Source organism: Mus caroli, chromosome 10 (assembly GCF_900094665.2).
Source record: "Mus caroli chromosome 10, CAROLI_EIJ_v1.1, whole genome shotgun sequence".
NCBI lineage: Eukaryota > Metazoa > Chordata > Mammalia > Rodentia > Muridae > Mus > Mus caroli.
Window position 1 is genome coordinate 57,884,571 of NC_034579.1, and position 2,259 is coordinate 57,886,829.

Consider the following 2,259-nt stretch of genomic DNA (forward strand, 5'->3'; position numbering starts at 1 on the left):
AAAAAAAAAAAAATTGTGGCCGTCTCGTGTGGAGGGCGCGCCGGGTCGGTGTAGCTAGCTGCCGACGCTGCGACGCTCATGGGGTGTGTTCAGGTTTTCCGGTCTGCTTCGGTGCACCGCTGCAGCTCCAGCCTCGGGTCTGAAGAGCCACAGCATGGCTTCCGCTTTGGAGGAGTTGCAGAAAGACCTAGAAGAGGTCAAAGTATTGCTGGAAACGTCCACTAGGAAAAGACTATGTGGTACTCTTACAAGTGAAAAAATCCAAGATTGAGATCGAACTCAAGAACAAGATGCAACAGAAGTCGCAGAAAAAAACAGAACTTGATAAAGAAAAGCCAGCTGCTGTGGATGCTCCTCGTACAACAGGATACACCGTGAAAATCAGTAATTATGGGTGCGATCAGTCAGATAAGTTTGTGAAAATCCACATTACTGTCCCTGGAGTTCATCAGGTTCCCACGGAGAATGTGCAGGTACACTTCACAGAGAGCTCATTTGATCTTTTGTAAACAACCTCAATGGCAAGAATTACTCCAGGATTGTGAACAATCTTTTGAAACCTATCTCTGTGGAAAGCAGTTCAAAAAAAAAAAAAAAAGTCAAGACTGATACAGTTATTATTCTATGTAGAAAGAAAGAGGAAAACACAAGATGGGACTACTTAACACAGGTGGAAAAAGAATGCGAAGGGAAAGAAAAACCTTCCTTCGACAGAAAAGCCTTCCTCCGACAGTGATGCAGACCCTAGTGAGGGATTAATGAACGTTCTAAAGAAAATTTATAAAGAGGGAGACAATGACATGAAGCGAACCATTAATAAAGCATGGGTGGAATCCAGAGAGAAGCAAGCCAGAGAAGACACAGAATTTTGAGGCTTTCAAAAGTCCTTATGGGAACTGTGATGTGGAACGCTCCTGTTTCCAGTAAGGGGGTGTTGTTGAACTGCACATATTTTTCATGTCGCTATGTAGTTTTGACAGATAAATATTTACACAGCCTTTTAAGTAAAGATAGCAGAGTCTCCATTTCTTACTGGAGGATTTGATTTAAATAACTAAGCTTAGTAAACTGTTTCCTTCACTAGCACCCCAGATGTTTTGTTTCAGAAAAGGCTATATGGTATTCTTACTGAAAATGTGAAAAGGAAGTCTTGCATAATGAAAATGTTACGTCACAGATGTTTGTTCTGACTGGGAGATAGAATACAGAAGTATTTGTCTATCTGTAACTGACATTAGGTCCCAGTAATGTAAACAATAAAGCAAAAATTTTGCATAAAATTCAAATTTGTACATGAAGTTACAAAGTTACTACAGAGCTGTTTCATTGTTACCATGTGTTACCATAATTGATTTAAGTATACTTATGAATATAAAATTAAAATACAAATGACAAAAATAGACATCTTGGGTTGATAAGTACTGTCATGGTTCAGATGGCTTAAAAATAACCATGAGGCAAAAAATTGAAAACACCCATTTATTCCTTTGTTTAATAAAGTTGGAGTTTTACTAAAAAAAAAAAAATTGTGTGTGTGTGTGTGTGTGTGGTGTGCATGTCAGAAGACCACTTTGTGGTGTGGGCTCTTTTCTGCTCCTGGTATCAATCTCAGGTAGGCTTGGATGACAAGAGCTGGGGCAGACCCACTATTTTTCGTTATGTTCTTTCCTTACTTATCCTATACATTCATAACCACTCACTTGCTCCTTGCATCAAGGGCAGCATGTTACATCCCCAGCTGTAAAGCCTCCACTTACTCAGAGCACAGAGTCTAACACTCACACAGCCTAACCACTCGGGCTACTTGAAGTCCAAGTCCATTCATTCACTGACTGACTACATCTTGGAAAGTTTCCTAAAGCATACCAGGTGCTAGTCTATGCTTAACTGATGCTAAAAATTCCATGTGTGAGTGAATATATATATATATATGTGTGTGTGTGTGTGTGTATACACATATATGTATACATATAATTTATATAATATATAGCTATATATTTGTACATATATTATACATAATATATTATCTGTTATGTATTTATACACAAATATACAGAATTTATATTTTTATTTTTTTAAAGATTTATGTATCTATTATATTACACTATAGCTGTCTTCAGACTCTCCAGAAGAGGGCATTGAATCCTCACAACAGATGGCTGTGAGCCACCATGTGGTTGCTGGGATTTGAACTCAGGACCTTTGGAAGAGCAGTCAGTGCTCTTAACCGCTAAGCCATCTCTTCAGCCCCTTTACTTT

The 2,259-nt window shown here is 38.6% G+C and overlaps 1 pseudogene; it reads left to right on the forward strand.

The window, feature by feature from the left end:
• Nucleotides 1–139: 139 nt before the first annotated feature.
• LOC110304101 lies at nt 140–873 on the forward strand (annotated as a pseudogene).
• Nucleotides 874–2,259: the final 1,386 nt, after the last annotated feature.